The sequence below is a fragment of the Microtus oregoni genome, unplaced genomic scaffold (assembly GCF_018167655.1).
Source record: "Microtus oregoni isolate MIOR12 unplaced genomic scaffold, Mior012 000038F_ref0000394, whole genome shotgun sequence".
In the NCBI taxonomy this organism is placed as follows: domain Eukaryota; kingdom Metazoa; phylum Chordata; class Mammalia; order Rodentia; family Cricetidae; genus Microtus; species Microtus oregoni.
Window position 1 is genome coordinate 13,105,100 of NW_024543097.1, and position 17,363 is coordinate 13,122,462.

Genomic DNA, 17,363 nt, shown 5'->3' on the forward strand with positions numbered 1-17,363 from the left:
TGAAATTCTTTTTTTAAAAAAAATGTTTATTCCTAAAAATTTAAACATAGCTAAACAAGTTTTTCTCATGCAGTGAAACAGCCTAAGCACTCAAATCAGAGCTGATGGCATTTTCTGAAGAGGAACAAGAGCCTAAGCGCTTTCTCCCACCCTTTTAAAAAGGAAAGGAGGCCTAGAGTTGACGCAGCTTACTGCTCTTTCAGAGAACCCAAGTTTGAGTCCAGCACCAACATGGAGTCACAATAACCTACAACCAGTTCCAGAGAATTCAACGCCCTCTTCTGGTCAGAATAAACTGCTTGCATATGATACACATAAACTCATACAGACATCCATACATATGCATAAATAAAAATAAAGAATTATTTGGAGGAGGGCACGAAAAGCAGGCCTGCAGCTCCTTCTACAGAATTAAAGAAAGGGGGGAAGTACAGAGTTTAAACTTGCACATCCCTAGTTCTTTAAACTAAAAACATCCCTAAGTAAAAATCATTTTTAGATCAATGGGCATAGAAATTAACATTCTTCATGGGCCTTCCACATCAATGCTTACATAATCTTGAATAACTACTGTGGTAGTTTGATAAGAATGGTTCCCATGTCTCATATATTTCGATGCTGAGCTATTAGGTAATGGCGGTTTCTGAGAAGAATTAGGACTAGGAGGTGTGGCCTTGTTGGAGTAATCGCATCACTGAGGGTGGGCTTTGAAACCTCCCTCTCCCTTCCCCCTTTCCTCTTCCCCTCCTCTCTCTCTTCCTGTGAATCAAGATGTAGCTCTAAGTGATAAAATTTCTCTAGCACCATACTGCCATGCCTGCTGCCATGCTCCCCACCATAATAATGGATTAACTTCTGAAACTGTAAGCAAGCCCCCAATTAAATGCTTTCTGTATAAAAGTTGTCTTAGCCATTGTGTCTATTCACAGCAATAAGACAGTGACTAAGACAGGTACAGATGATGAAGGGAAGTAGGAGGAAGAGGAAGGAGAAGAAGCAACAGCAGTAGCCCACTGTTTAATGAATGAAGATGAAGGAACGGAAGTTTAAAACATTACATCTGCAAGGAGAAAGTTAATGGAACACAACCCATATCTACAATCACTGTGCCAGAATGAGAAAGGAAGCATGAATAGGGAAAAATGAACATTCTCTCTTAAAAAGGAAGTTTGTTTATCAAAATGACATTTCAGAGACCATACTTTTAAAAAGACTGAAATGGAAAGCTGGATGAGGATAAGTAGTGGAGCTATAATCCCAACCAAGACTGGCTCTCAAATATATCCTTCAGTATCGATATGCTACTACAGTAGAAAGGAAAGCAGATGATGAGCAACAGCGGTGGAAAGTGCTGTGTTTGACCAGACTGGCCCCACTTCCCAGGGTGTCTGTATTTCTGATTAGCAGAACAACTACTACCTAAAATTAGCTCTTGCCAACTACTGTGTGTTACTGGTAATTTAAAACATGGCTGGATACATGGCAAAGATAGCACCAGAGTGACCAAAGCCACACATCTCTCTGACAAAAAGAAGGGGAAGAGTGACTCTCAAAATACAAACCCTCAGTCAGCCCAGGAGCAGAATCAGCACAGACACTGCTCGTGTCACTCTGGACACATGTGACAAGGACAAGACGGAGACGAGGCCAAGTGTTCAAAAGGGGACTTACAGGCTTAAAAGCCCAAACTCTCACAGTCAGGTCAGGATTGCTAATAACCACAGATAAAGCATTGTGGTTAGGGATGAAATTTCACAGAGATGTGAGTTCAATATGTATTTACACTATTGAGCTGTTGGAACATTTCATTTCAGTGTGCATTTCTATGCTTAATATCTGTCTGAAGATGGTTGCCTAGCACCATTAACATGAAAAGCTTTGTCCTACTTTCTCTACAAAAAACACATAAAACTATAAAATACTATTTTTAAATTTCCACTCTGTTTTTTAAATGTAGTAAAACAGAATGTAGTAAAAAAGAAAATAAAAACAACTTCAAAAATTATATTTTAAATCAATTTCAACATACAAAGAACAAAATAGAAATATAAAATATCAAACAAAGATGAAAGATTATACAAAAATGAGGAGTAAAAAACAAGAATTAATTTTTAATGCTAAAGGGAGTTATACATGTTAGTTATTTAAAATATTAATACCTTGGAAGTCATAGATATTATGCAATGATAGATTGTATAGGACAATCTCAAAGGATTTTCTATCCTCTAATTTTAATGAATACACAAATTGAGATACCATAAAACCTGTACACATAGTAATGATTTATAAATTTATGAACAGTACTGACTAATGACAAGACACTTAGATAGACTACGATAACCCAAATACTCTATTGAGTAACATTAAGAGAGAAACTGTGCATCTATTTTTATTCTTTCCGAAGATGATTTAAAAAAAAAAACAATAGGCAGTTACATGATCATTGAACATTTCTTTTTTTGTATTTCCATTCTTATTTCAAAGTCAGAATTTGCTTTTCCTAACACAGAAAACATGGGGGAAAAAACAGTCTAAAATATGAGGGCCTTAATTAGGAAATGCAAAAAGTTTGAACTAAAAACAAGTCAACAAAATGTTCATAAAGTCCCTTAAGAACACAGCAGATGTGGTATAGGTATAGAACACTATTCCTACCGTCCACAGAAATTATATGCTACACAGTAAAAAATTAACCTCTAAGTGCTGGTCTATAAAATGGCACCAAGCTACAGTCATGTACTGTGAGAAGCTTCCCAGTTCTTGTCCCTGATTATCTAATACATTTGTTCAAGAAAAAGCATTAGCCTCCTTTAGTCACAGAAATTGAAAACAAAGTTTCTATTGTGCTTGGTAGGCAATAAAGACTGAAACCTCGAAAAGAGAAGTTTGGACACCATTGCAAATTTTAAACTGAATTGTGTTTCTGCACAAAGTGTACTCTCTTCTCATGGATCAGAAAGGCTGATTTCCTCTCAAATCTGAGAGGTGAAGAGAGAAACAAATTAAATGAATAATGAAGATTAGCACCACCCCCATATCCTTGGCTGGGTATCTGAATAATATTAGTGCTAAAATAAAGCAAGAAAAATAATTTTCCCAGTTGGAGCACTGCATTACTAACAACGCCGATGCACTCTAGGACTACTGGGCAATGTCCGGGCCCTGGTACTGGCCAAACCCCTTCCTCCTTACCTGATATTTCTGGATTTCTGATGAGGAAGGTTCAGAGCTCAGCGAGACAGCACACCTTTTACAGTACTTGGAGTCACCATCAGGTTCCAGCTGACCCTCACAATGGGAACACTCCTCTCTCTGCTCCATCTCAAATCTTAGCTAGAACTACTAATGGTGTGCCCACAGAAGTCAATGTGTTCACAGATCTTCCTGTCTGAGACAAAAGCAAGATAGAAAAGGCACAGCCCTTGAGCTCCTATTGCACAGTGTCTCCCTCTGTTGGCGGGAACTGCACCAATCAGCCCTGGATCAAAGGGACCATTAAGCCCAGGGATGTTGGGGGTTTTGCTTTATTTTCTTGTCTTTTGTTTCCTTCAGGTGGGAGTCCACAAGCACTATATAAAGACCCACTAGCTAAGAAACAGGTCACATTCTTAATCAATCATTTGAATGAAGTAACTTATTTTCTTCCTCCACAACATGCAGAAGTTGTCCCAACTGAAGAGCTGCCATTTCAAAATCCCAGGAACTAAGCACACTTCCAAGTATGTCTAGAAAGGAAGTGCTGCTTTAAATTGCCTCCTACATTTTTATTTTATTGAAGTATAACTCTCTAATACTGTGTAATTCTTCTAATCAAATGTAAAAGAATCTAAATTATGTCCAGATGATCACCAATGTCTCATCAGATACCGAATTTCTTTATAGCGGGAATATACTGAGCTACTTAATACCCAGTGAGGCAGTAGGGCTGGGGAGAAGGGTGCTGGGCTACTCCAAGCCATCAATGTGTAGACTGCACAGAAGGCTCTTTGGGTAGTCTGTGCTAGGAAGTGTGAACTCTGTGGGAAAGTACTCCATACAGCACTTAGACGCCACATACTGTGCTTCCAAGCTCACTGTGGGACATCCTTCTCGTGTTGGTGTATGTGCTCAGTCTCCCTGTGCAGCCCTGACTGGTTGCATGTTTGTAATCCTATTGCTTCCACCACCAGAGTGCTGAGTTTCCATGTGTGCATCACCACCCCTGGCCAGAGCATGATTGTGAGTGGGATAAAGTTCTTAAGACGTTGTGGAAATAAAGCAGGAAAACGCTTTAAAGGCCAGAGAGACCTAGTAGATAGGCCGTGGCTTTAAAACTTTCTTGGATTCCAAGTTGCACAGAAACATTTCTCCTTTAATCATTCTATTGTTTCCAATTTAATGCACTTAAAAGAATTGAGGCAAGGCTGAGTAGCATGTGCTTGCCACCCCACCATCCAGTAGAAGGTTGAAAGAAATGCAAGTTCAAAGCCAGCCTGTGTTATACTGTGAGAGCCTATGTCAATCAAAGTAGAAAGTCTCATCTTTGTCCAATTTGTACTATCTTTGAGTCCAGTTAACTTTGTCATACATAAAAACCACTCATGTTTATATCATGCCTATCAAAAACCCCTCATTTTGCATTCAAATAACAATTCCATAAAGTTTCTCAGTGGTAAATAACAGTAGGCAACATGGGATAAAAGCTTCTTATGAACTAGCATTGTCCTGGCCATTTTACGAGGATCGTTCCACTGAATCCTTCACACTGGCCCTATGACACAGGTTCTATTTCACATCAGAGTTTACAGGTGCTCAAGCCGAGGCACACAGAGGTTGTCTAACTTCCCAATGCGTATCCAAGTCAGGAACGAAATCCAAAGAACTCTAGGACAGAGCCTGTGCATTTTAAACTCTGTTTCTTGAGTTAGGCCCCTTACCCAGAGCACTCTTCCCAAAAAGTAGTCTCCCGACACACTTTAACAGTTCACTAAGTCTCTTCTGCCTAAGTGCGGATAAACTCAGGAACAACACTAATGCTTCTTAATATTCTTTGTGGGTCTCACATTTTTTAGCTCATTTTAAACAAGTAATTTTGACTTCTATATCTGAATAAATTTACTTACATTTTCCTATCTTTGCAGCTTATTTACAGCTTGGTTCTATTCATTTATTCTTTCAGTATTCAGTGAGGATTTACTGGGTGCCAGGCACTCACCCAAGCTCCCAAAATCACAAAATTTTAAATCTGTAAGCAATCTTGAAGATAAAAATAAATGAAAATTAATATTTATAGTCAAAAACTAAAAATCAAAAGCAGCTATATCTGATTCTTAGTTTACCCCCAGAAATAAGTTAAATCTGGTATTTCCCTTTGCATCATATATACCATTGGTTTTGCTTTCTAAAAGTATTTAAAAATCACTTGATATTGCTAGGCAGACCCTATTTCAGATCACATATAAAGAGAATAATAATATGGACAAAGTATTAGTTCCCAGTAGCTGAAAAAAAGCCCATAGATGTAATGAGTCAAGAATCTATAATTTCATATTTCTGAAGGTTAAACATCCTTTTCTCTTTAAATCTAAAACTGTTTGGGGGCCATGCTAAAGGTGTATTTCCCATTCCAATGGGAACGTAACACACTATTACTGTCAAATATTCCTGTTGCTCTCCTTTCTAAAGCCCAAGGTAGATACCGTTGCCATCACAGAGGCTGCAAACAGTCGGGCAGGAGTCTGCTATGTCCTCTCCACCACCACCTCCCCCCCCCGAAAAGATATATATAGCCATCCAATGGCTTTTTGTTACCGGAAATTCTAGCAGCCTGTCCAATATTTGAAAAATATTTATTTGCTGAATCTATATAGCAAGCAAAGGCCTATATACAAGGCCGAGCTAGCAGAAGTAAATACACGAAAGTGTCCATTTTCACAAACTAAATTTGGGCATACATAGGTATTATTGAGGAGAAAATACAAAATAGAAACACACCCTAAACAAATGAGTTAATACATACATGAATACACATACTAGTTTTTAAGCCATGGAAAAATACTAAGAGATGTTGTCTATTTTATTAGTCAAAAAAAGAGTAGTTATAGTCACTGTTGTAGTAATTAATGATAAAGATATCAGGAGCTGGTACCATATTTAAAAAAAAAAGACAAAAAGCAGCGGGGTAAACAATGAGGGTAGGGTGTAAAAGGCCATAAGTGAACGCATTATAGCAATGTAGTAGAGAAATCCCTTAAAGGAATGGCCTTTGAAATGCAAATTAAAAACTATTTTGAGATCCCAGTCAGATGGCTAAGAAAAGAAAAAAGTGAAGACAAACGGTGGTAAGGATGAACAGAATCATGCACTGTTGGTGGGATGGCAAATGTGCCAACACTAGGAAAATCAGTGTGGCGGTTCATCCAAAACCTAGAAATGGATCTGCCCTATGACCCAACTACACACTTCTGGACATACATTCAAAGGACTCTGTCCTCCTATGGAGACTCCTGCTCATCCATGTCCATCACTGCTCTGTTCATAACAGCCAGGAACTGGAAACAGCCTCCAACTACTGAACAATGAAAATTCCTATGCGCTATAACATTTTATTCAACTGTAAAGAAAAATGAAACTGCAGGTAATGGATATAATAGGAAAAAATATACTGAGTGATATAATCTAGACCCAAAAAGGTAAACATCATGTGTTCACTCATATGTAGACCTTAGTGTCAAATCTTTGAATTTTGTTGTTGTTCCTGCTGTTTTTAACTTGCAATATCTGTAGAATCCAGGAAACAAGAGAGGACTAACTGGTGGGGAGGGGAAAAGATCTTACAAGAGGGGGAACAGTAGAGCATATGCGAAGGGGGAAGGAGGATATTGAGAAAGTTTAGGTAGAGAAATGAAGAGTAGGGCAGAAAATGGAGAGTAACTAACACTAAAAGTGTTTGGGAAATCCATGTGGAAAAAGCTATAAGCTTCTTACATATTATTTTTCATATAAAAGAGTTTAATGGAAATTACCCAGAGGCCACAGAAGTCAATGCCAAGTATCAGATACTTCCCCTTAAATTGTTGGTCAGGAGTGAACTGGAGATACTCCCAAAAACAGGTTGTTCTTCGATGCCCACGAGAACATGATGGTCTAGTCACAGGACATGGAGAAGTCAAGTCCACACCGCCTATGAAGCTTCTTCCCTGCCACACAAGGTGCTTTTCAAGGCAGCTGAAGGCGAAAGGCCACCAAAGTCTTACCCAGCTTTGAACCCTGAAAGTTACAATAACCACTGGCATGGCAAGGTACGGCCGTAGGCGCAACAGTGGCTCAAATGCTATGGGAATAACCACCTGCTTTCTGACCGGACTTAAGGTCTGCTCCATGGGGGAAACACTCGTCAGATACTGTAAATCTGGCCAGGAATGGCTGAGAATGCTAGGGGTAAATCAACTACCATTATCTTGTTAAGTCTAGTATTAAATGCTTTCTGTATTTGTATCCCTACACACATAGATCACAGCTTCCAGACTTCATCAGAGAAGTTGCTATGTATAGTGGACAGCAACAAATGCAGAAAATCAGAGTTGGTGCAGGTGCAGAGAATAAGTGTCTATGGAATACACAGCCCTAAATGGGATATCCCTGTCATGCCCACTTCTGCAAATACTCAGGGGAGAAGAGGCAGAAAGAATCTCAGAGCTAGAGGTTGGCAGAAAAATAGTGTCTTCTGGACTGCTGCTCTCATGACCTCTTGGCAGCTCTGGCTGCCTGTACAGACCTGCACAAGATCTAGCTAGCCCACACCCCAGCACAGAGAGCCTGGGGGGGCATTAGTCTCAAAACAACCTGGGAGTCTACTAACAACAGTTGATGGCTACAGAGAGAGGGAGAGTCAGGGTTTTTGTTAAGAGTGTGCTCCGTGGGGTGTGGATCTCTCCTGCTGATCACCTACACCCTTAACCATACAAATAGAAGCAATACAAACTAGACTAGGTGAGTTCAAAAAAAAAAAAAGGACATGAAGTTGAGTGGAGCTGGGAGGTGGTTCTGTGAGGAGTTAGTGGGAGGAGTAAGGAAAACAGGATCAAAATGTGTTGAATGCATGTAGGAGATTCTCAAAGAATAAAACATATTTAAAAATATATATACACACACACCCAAAGAATACCCTAAGAATTAAAATAATGAAAACTCTAGGCAAGAATAAAGAGAAAAGATACATCAAGGAAGAAAAATGAGAATCTCTGTATAGTCAAAGCACAACAGACTAGGAAGGCACAGTGTGGCCAGTGAGGAAGAGTGGGTGGGTGTTCATGGGAGTTGGTACTCAGACAAAATCATGTGGTTGAGGATGCAGTAAGGAATGTGAAGTTTAGTAGTTACAGAGGTGCCATTGGGGGATCACAGGCAGAAGAAATTTAACAGCTCATTCACACAATGAGATCACTCTAAATAAGAAATAAAATGTCAGGAGGGCAAAGGAGCTCACAGGTAGACTGGCAAGGAGCTCAGACCAAGTTCATGGTGAGCTCTGCCTAGGTCATCATAGTGGAGATACCGACAGGGGTTTGGGCTGAAGTGGAATATGCAGGAATGCAATGGGAACGTGCTTATGGAGTGCACAGGAGACTTGTAGAAGCCTGAGTACTGAGTGACTCTCCCATTTGGATTTTGGTTTCAACCGCTGATTGAGGTGACAGGTTATCCTATTTACATAGAAATGACAGCATGTCTGAGTGGCAGAATCCAGTTTTGGCAACACAAATGTAAGCTCTCAGTTCAATTACAGAATAAAATGTTCAAGTTCTATGCCAGTGTTTATAAATTAAGCTTATTAAAAGTGCCTTCTTCGTGAAAGAATCAGTCATACCTTATATATTGACATTAGATAAAATAAAGAATTTAAAATAAGAATAAAGCATGTATCTTCATGCTATACAACTACATAGTAACGTAGTGGCCTTTGGCCGGCATGATAAAAGCAGAAAGCCTCCACATACATTTCAAAACAAAAATGCATTTGCTTTATTTCTTCAAAGTAAGGTGCCAGGCTATGTCAATTACAGATGTTGGTTTTCTGACACTGAGCTCCCCCTGCTGGTTATTCCCCACCTTGAGTCATGCACCATTAAAAAGCAACCAGTTTAACAAGAATGTAGCCTCCAACATTAAGTGAAAAAATTAGGAGACGCTACGATAACATTGTCTTTTATTTATAGTCACAATTTGGTGAACTTACCCATACGCGAGGAACTAAATTAAACATTTTTACATATTACTTTATTAAACTTTGAAAACAATTTTGTGGTGTTTCCAGAACTTGCCACTTCTAATGAGCAATGAATCTTATTGCAGAGAGGTGACATGCCAAACCTGTGGTCACAGAGGTGAGATGGATTTTCAGACTCTCGGGCGACAAACTTGGTCTAATGGTTTAACAACAAAGACCTGGCAAAATGTAACTCTAAAGTCAGAAAACTGATGCGCTTCCGCTCTCCTCAGATTTAGGAAATCTTTTAACCTCTCAGTTAGACTGCGGGAATGAAATATTGCTATCTCCTTAGCAAACTGGCCATCACATGGCAAAGAGTCACTAAGGGTGGGAGCAATGTTCTTAGCAACTTCACTTAAATCACAGTCAATACATTCTAACAGAGGAGACTATTTCTTTAAGTGCTAATGAAGCAAAATGTCTATCAAATAAATTCTTTGAAAATTTAAATATTTCAACTGTGATAGATACCAAAAAATTTTTTATGGGATTCCTAACAGTGGGAGTGGGTATCTCCGACTCTTTTGCTCCTACTGAGTTGCATCCAGTTTTGATATGAGAGTTTGTGCCCTGCTTGATTGATACCCCTGGGAGGCCTGTTCTTTCCTTAAGGGAAACAGATATGGGATATCCTTCTGTAGATGCGTTGCTTTTATTGGTTAATGAATAAAGCTGTTCTGGCCAATGGCTTAGCAGAATAAAGCCACGAGGGAACTCTAAACAGAGAAAGAGAGAGTATGAGTTGAAGGAGTCATCATGTATCTGCCAAAGAAGAAAGACGTCAGAACATTACCACACAGCCTCATGATGATACACAGATTGCTAAGGGAGTAGAGGCTGTGGTTGGGGTATATTGTAGCAGAGAAGAATAAACTGAAAGAAAGAAATAAAAGAACGAGAGAAAGAAAAAACTTTACTTCCAAAATGAAACATGTCTTCATTAAATATCAAAAATTTCAGTATTCTGAAATTATATCCTTAAAATCTGTATCAGGATTAATTTTCTATAAAGGCAGCATAGAAAATTATAAGGTGAAATTGATAATAACTAAATATAAAAAATGAGACATTAATAAGTAAAATACATCATAAAACTGTAAGCCAAAGTTGAAGAATAAGACTGAAATTTTCCACCCAACACACCATCAGTAACAATATTTTTAATCCTAACAAAGGGAAAATTAAAATAATTTTATAGAAAATGTTTCACAAACACAATTATTTTTAATATGAAACATTCCCAACAATTATAAAAATGAGATGTTCATTTTTTTAAAAGATAAGGAACTGACTAGTGAATGCTTTGTTATATATAGATCTATCCTCAAACAAGTATAAAATATCTATTATCCATTGCATATTCAAACTTCAGCTAAGAGAGTGATGCTGAAACAAAATATGGGATTTTGGTTGGTTTTAGTTTTCTTTTGAGACAAGATTGTGTCTAGCTGTGTAGCTGGCCTTGAATTTACAGTATCACTGCTTCAGTCTCCAGAGTAGCTGGGACTATCAGCAAATGCACTGCACCCAGCCTAAAAGGAAAAACTTCAAACACATCCATGCTGCCCACTTTAAGTGAAGTCAGTTGACAGGTGCGCTCTTCCCCCTACAGAACTGATTCTGGTGTCATGGCCTCCTCTTCTCCCGAGGGATTCTGGATTCTATGTTAGATGGTTTTCTGAATCACATTCCTACATTAGCTGTTGTAAAGTCATCAAGGGTCCCATAGTATGTGCTTGACAGTGGTCACACAGTGTCAGCGTGCAAGCGTCTGGTACACATCTAATTAAGGCTAAATATAATGAAAAATACTTTTACTGCACTATGAATTGCCTTCTTTTATATGACTTCATCTTACATTTTACTTTTACCTTTGAGATGCTTACAAAGTAATTGCTCAAGAGGCTCAGGAGTAGAAGCTACACATACAGGGCATGGTCTACAAACAGTTTTTATATGGTCTTCATATCTTGTTACAATCTCAACTTTCCTGGTTGTAATTTTATATTTTGCTGAATTTTACTGTCTTTAGCTACCTGGGATGGTCTGTGGAATAAGGCAGGGGTGAGAGTTAACTAACAGCACTCACAGCCTTGTAATGGTATGCTCCTTACGGTCAGAGTGACCAGAGGTCTGACTAAGCATCTGAAGCTGTGGCATGCCTCCTGTGATCTTTAGACTCCTACAGTTGTTCCACTGGGCTGCCGTTCTCAGAAATAATAAAGCTGAGCAGTGGGCATCAGCACTTTCACACCTCCAGTCAATCAGCTAATGGACTCCATGCAAAATGAGATCGACGCTGGAACAATCCCTGTATTCTAATCCCAAATCAAATTGTACAGCTGGACCATCCCCTGTATTCTAATCCCAAATCAAATTGTACAGCTTGCTTGGCACAAAGGCAACTGTTTCTGGCTCAAAGTGGGAAAGAGGCAATATTCCCACAAATCAGCCAAGAAGACCATAAGAAATGACACAGTTAAATTAGGCTTTCATATTCCTATGGTGAGCAAAAGGCCAGCACTTTTCACGATACGGCAAACCTTGCTTGCTTTATTCTCTATCTACCCAAAACCTTAAGAACTTGCACTAATTATCCTGTCACCATAAAAATATAGTACGACTTCCAAAATAGAAACAATTATGATTTAATTCCAAAGTACAACTTTCTAAATTATAATGAGCAACCACTAAATTAAAATGAAACCTCTAAATTGTACGCTGTCATCAAATGCTAGAAAGTGTGTAGGCATTCATTTCTGTTTTTCTGCCGTGAAAAACGTGAATCAACTTGTCTGTACAGCTATATCCATATAATCTTCCTTTCTAAAACACAGGAAGCCTCATGGCTTCCCTCCTAACACAGGGGTCTGTGTAAGCTGTCTGGGTGAATCCATTTTATCATACTAACACAAGTACACAAACGAAAGGGGACAGTAAATATTCACTGCATCGTATCGGGAAAGATGGCCAAAAGGTCTAATCCCATATTTACCTAATCTTATTAGCTATAATACAAGAATCAAATCCTTAAAAAGACAAAATGATACTTAAATTGATTACAATTAAAGTCTACATATTTTATTATACACAAAGTCAGAATAAAATGTATATCAGTACTTTCGTGATGATCTGAATTCAGCTCTAGCCATTCAAGCATGAGTGAACAACAGGAGATTCATAAAGCAATTTTCCTCTCGCCTGTACTAGGGTTTGATCAATATAAAAAATATTGAATGCTTTATAATTAATAAAATTGGAAAGGGCTTTTAACATCAAAATATACAGACATTTTTAATAGTTAAATACTGCTAGCATAAGCTGCAGGTAAATACCAATGATGTAATTTACAACAAACTAAAGTAACTGTATATAGAGTCTATACTCATTGGTAGCACTCCTTAGCCCCATAAAGGCCACAATAAATTAAAACATTTCAGATTTCTTTTTTATTTTCTTTCTACTTTCCTTTCTGTTGCTGCAATACGAACCTTGTGACCAAAAGCAACTTAGGGGAAGAAAATATGTGTTTGGCTTACACTTCCAAGATAAAATCCAACACTGAGGGAAAGGAGAGCAGACACTGCAGCAGTAACCTGAAGCAGAAAGCATGAAGGGAGGTGCTTGGTGACCCCCTCCTTGGTCACGGGCTGAGGATCACGCTCAGCTAGATTCTTCAGAGTCTATGACCACCTGTGCAGTGGGCTGAATTTGTCAGCATCTATTAATAATGAAGACAATCCCCACAGTCCCATCTGACATAGGCAAAGCCTAGGCTCAGGCATCCCTCTTGGATGGCCCCAGGTTGTATAAAACTAAAAAAGGATCCTAAATTATTGTGTATATTTTCCACTTCATTTTATCCTATTAAACACTTCCCAATAAAAGCTTTTGGGATACAACAATACTTTAGTATCAACTGAATAATTCCATAGAAACAGATTTTATTAAAATAGCAATTTATTTCTTGATATAAAACTTGAACCAAACCAACTAAATTTTCTTAAATACGTAATTCACAAATTGTTGCCATGAGGTAGAGTATATTGAACCATAAAGCAAAATTTTGACACCTGTAAGTAAACCCTTTGATAACGTTTAACAGTTGTAATTGAGACTGTAAACAGTCAGTGCCTATTGCCTATAAAGTCGTACCCTCTGCACTTACAGTTTAACAATGTAACAAAGTAAAGTTTGTGGGGAGGGATTAATAAGAATCAAAAACCTGGAGAGCAGAGGAGGGAAGACAAACGGGTCGTAAAATAGCGCCCGGTCTCAAGCAAGACAGGTGGGAGAAGAGGCTGAGAAGAGGAAACGAGGAGCACTCTATAGTCACAGCTGTCCTTGCCCTCGTCCTCACAGCCTCTATTAGATTTTCTTTACCTACCTCCAGCTTCAGCATTCTCTGCTTCTCTGTACCACCTATCTTCCTCCCTTTGCTCTAGCAACTTTCTTTCACTCACCATTTCCTGTACAAGTACTTAGGTATATTTTTCCTTTGTCTTCTTTCTTAATTTCTCTTTAATGTCTATGAGACAAAGGACTGGGCTGAAAAGAAACCTTTTCCTCCAAAACTGAACTTTAATTTGTACCACGCAATTTATCTTCTACAGAGTTTGCTGCAGAATAAGAACAGTGTTCGGTTTCATAACAAACGTGCCTATCTTTTGTTTTTGTTTGATTTTTATTTTGCTTACTTTGCTTTGTTGCTGCTGTTGTTCTGCGAGAGGGGACCTTGCTATGTAAGCAGACCTGCCTGCCTTCGACTCACGGTGTTCCTGACTCAGCCTCCTAGACGCTGGATCACAGGGCTTCACCACACCCGATTTACGCCTAATGTTTTAAGAGGAACCAAATAGAGAAAAAAACGAGACAATTAACTAAAACAGGACTATTTGGAAAGACTAAGCCTAGTGACTCACAGGAACTAAACTTCTCCAATGACAGCTAAAGTTCTGCCTTGATCACTGTCACTGTATCCAGTCTCATTTGTCCCCTTTATCCCCTCTGATCTCTATACAGATGCCACTTTTTCAGGGGAGTCTTCCTTGACCTCTCTACACACACATTGTTCACACCCATTTTCTGCCACTAGTTGCTGCATTTTTCCCAAAGAACTTCCCCCGAGACATACTCTGTGTTTAATTGCTTATATGTTGTCTCTACCAATGAGAAAAAGACCCTGGCGGTGCTATGGTAGTTTGAATGAGAAATGGCCCATACCTCATACAGCTGGCCCCAGGTGGTGACACTGTTTTGAGGGTTTATACCTGGCCTCACTTCCTGCTCACTCTGCAGGAGTCCTGTGTGAGGATGAGAATGTGACCAGGCAGCTTCCTGCTCCTGTCCATGCCTTCCTCTTCTGTTGCCATGCATTCCCTGCCAAGAACTCCCTCTCTTGAACTACTAGCTAAAACAAACCTTTTCTCCCAGTGTTGCTTTCGTATGGGTTTTACCTCACAGTAACAGAAAAGTAACCAATACAAGCACACGAAATGATGTTTCTTGCTCGTGTCTGTGCTGTACGGCTCCACACCGGCACTAAGAGGCTGCTCTCGCTTCACTTCTTTTGCTGTGATAGAATGTCCTCACAGAAAGCAGCTCTGGAGAAAGGAGGCTTAGCTCTGCTCATGGGTCCAGACTTCGCCCATTACTGCCGAACACTGCAGAGAGCTGGAGGGAGCTGGAGGGAGCTGGCCACACCACGTCCACGCTCAGCAGTGAGACATGAATGCACACACGTTCACTTGTTTGCTAGCTTACTTGGCTCAATCTTTCCACTCATATAGTCCAAGAACCCCTTCCAAGGGAATGGTGCCAGCCACAAAAGGACAGATTGCCCCAGAACAAATATCTAAGACCGTCCCTCACAGACATGTTCAACCCAATGAAGACAATCCGTCATTGAGAGTCTTTTCTCAGGATTTTCTAGATCACATCAAGTTGAAAACTAAAAGCAACCATCATAACACCTGACCATCAATAAATACCTACTTATTGAATGAATAAGTAGAAAAAGAATCACTGTGTATACACTATTATAAAATGAATTCTATGATTCATTTCATAAAACAAGCAAAGTGTATGCATCAGACAGCATCGTATGTTCTTCCATTTATGTAAAAAAAAGAACAGGAGGCATATAATTTACATGCATGCTTCTATTTGCAGATAATGCTCCAGAAAATTACTTCTGAGGAAGAGAATTAGGGAATAAGTAAGGAACTCAGAGCCATGTACAAGCTCACATGCAAATACTACTATTTAAAGGCATTACAGGAGATTTTTGCTTTATCAGTTAGGAACACACAGCATAATCCTTCATAAATCTAACTCAATCTTACAGAGAGTATATACTAGCGAACACATAAACGAACTAAGATGCAACTCTCAAAAAGAATAAAGTAGAGCTACTTATTTTACAGTGCTTTCAATATATAAAATAAATTTATACTTATTACCTCTTTTCAGTAGCTATGGAAAGGAAAACTCAGAAGTTTAAGGAGCCTGACTATACTTACAGCGCAGACAGAAAAGCTACTCAGTCTTCTGAGTCCTGGTCTGGCACTCTTCTCAGTATACCATATTCGGTGAGCAAGGCTCAAAATGAAGATTTATATCAATGATTGAAAGAAAATGTACCTCACAATGATAAAGATGAAACTCTCAACAGCACTGTCAATAGGCTTTGATTAATCTTAAAGCCGTTTAGTGTTCTAGGCATAAGACTGAAAGATCAGACACTGCTGTGAAAAACACTACTGAGTCCTAGTGACAGGCAATTCTTATGAAGTCAGATATTTCACAGGCTAAAATGTAGCATAACAAGACTGTTACTACTGCTGTTCAACTAAGAACAGCTACTCAATATGTGCAGAGAAGATAAATACATGTGTGTCTCCGTCTATCAAAGGGCTTTACACGAAACGTTAATTTCAGAAATATCAAAGTGAAGCCAGTTCTCTTACAGGAGAGCGAAACATGTTTTAGAAGTAGGAAGGCCTTCTGTGGCCGCCTTCATCTCTAGACACACAGACCTGACATCCAAGTGGCCTTTCATCAAGGTCACTGGATTTGGTCCAAAGCTGTCATGAAATAAAACAAACAGGTAATCTGGGAGGAAAAGGAAGTATAATTCCTCAATTCAACAGATACTGAAATAAAGCTTATTATATTCACTACTAGACTAGACAATAATAAACAAACTAAAGAGAAGCGTTTGATATACAAACAGTAACGCCAGCAGCTTGTATTTACTTGGATATCAGAAAATTCTGATGTTTGCAGAACTCTGCAAGGGGGACTACACAGAGTGCACACTTCTAACCTGACTCAGACGCTACAGTGTTCTCATCTCAAGAGCCAGAACTGAGGCACAATACAAATAAGTCCTCGGTTCACCAAGAAGCCGCCCTTTGCGTTGCCCAAACAGTATCCTTTGTGTTAATGTCTCCTACTTTCAGAAGGGAGGGTGAGAGGAGGAGAAACAGGTATATAGATAGGTAGGCAGAAAGGTACAGATAAATGATAGATAGAAAGATAGACAGACAGACAACAGCTGTATTTAAATCTGGATCTAGCACACGAGAGAAAAGATGACGCTGTCTCTTCTTTTCCCCCATGTCCCTTCTTGTCCTTCTGCCCCTTAGGCCCCTTTCCCCTCACACACAGTCTAACTTATTTTATAACGCTATTCATAAAACAATGTTTAAGTAGCCATTTTGGGGAAAAAACATTTAAGCCTTATAATTTTTATTTTCAACTATTGAAAATATATAACTATTAGCTGAAAAAAGTCAAAGAATGCAAAAATTTCACCAAACAAGTGGGAGTATTAACAACAAGAGCTGTGCCAGAAGTATTCCTTCCTCATAAATATACTGCAAAACATTTCATTGGCATCAATTTGTGGGATTGCTTAAGTAATTTGTAAAATATTAACCTATTATTTTAAACTACATATAATATACAGTGTTCCTTTTGAAAAACCTGATAAATTTTTCAATGAAGGCCTTACTAAATTTTCATTTTGGTTTACTTTGATTTGAGATGGAGTTCTCTATGGTCCCATGATGTCTACACTTGCCGTCATCTTGCTGGAGTCTCTCAAGCA

The 17,363-nt window shown here is 38.9% G+C and overlaps 1 protein-coding gene across 2 annotated transcripts in view; it reads right to left on the minus strand.

Moving 5' to 3' along the window:
• The window catches only part of Fer (FER tyrosine kinase), a 315,759-nt gene that overhangs the window by 208,015 nt on the left and 90,381 nt on the right, over positions 1-17,363 (minus strand). The window lies entirely within an intron of this gene.